Below are 972 nucleotides of genomic sequence, written 5' to 3'. Positions count from 1 at the left end.
CCCCGACCCCGCCCCCCACCTCCAGGAGAATAAATAGAGGGTGCAGCTGTCAGTAGCCATTCTACCCTTTTTTTGACAACTAGACTACCTCATCTGCATACCATGGCTTCTTCTTCTGGCACAAGTCAATCCTTGGCTGAGATGCTGCGACTTGTTAACCAACGTTATCACTCTGACCAGGGGTTTCAACCATTCTGGCCACCGTCAGAGACTCTACCACCGTCACAAGACCTCACTACAATCCCTGAGGAGCAGGAGCAGGAGACCGGATACCTTGAGGTGGATGGTCCGACACGCAAGGTGTTTTGGAACACACTGAAAGTCTACGTGAGTCGTGTTTTGCATATTGCAATCCGTGAGCTCAGTGAATTTCTGTGCTACGGGTGTCAGGTTTCACATCCGAGCCAGGTCCAACACAGCTGTCTGTACGGGGTGAGCGATTCTTTCATGGTGGAGAATCAGAAAGATCTCAAGAAACGTGTGCTCACCAGCCGTTTTCTCACGGCTGCATTGACACTTCTGAGCAGATACAATGTTGTATCCAGCGAGTCTGAAGTAAGATCCGCCACGGAGAGCATCCTGGAGTGGTTACAAGATCATGGTAACTGTGAGGCTCTGAATGATATACATAGGCAGGTGTTTGATTCTGTGGAAAAAATTGACAACATGAATGAAGCTGTGAACTTTTGGCAGGGTAAAGATAACGACAATGGCTGTTGCTGCTGATAACTGCTGAGAGCTGGGTGCAGTGTTTTGTGTGCTTTCTCTTGTTATACTTTATGAAACAAAACATGCAAATCATTTTGATATACATCTTCATTACTTTTAAAAACATTTAACTGTGTGTTATCTAGCATTAGTTTCATCTTAAAAACATCTAGTATTTGTATAATGCTTTTCATTCTAAAGTGTTACTTTTTTTCTGGTATACATCTTCACTACTTTTAAAAACATTTGTTAACTGTGTGTTAT

The sequence above is a fragment of the Monopterus albus genome, unplaced genomic scaffold (genome assembly GCF_001952655.1).
Source record: "Monopterus albus unplaced genomic scaffold, M_albus_1.0 scaffold430.1, whole genome shotgun sequence".
NCBI classification, from domain to species: Eukaryota; Metazoa; Chordata; class Actinopteri; order Synbranchiformes; family Synbranchidae; genus Monopterus; species Monopterus albus.
The sequence above is the reverse complement of the archived record's forward strand: the minus strand, read 5'-3'. Positions refer to the sequence as shown.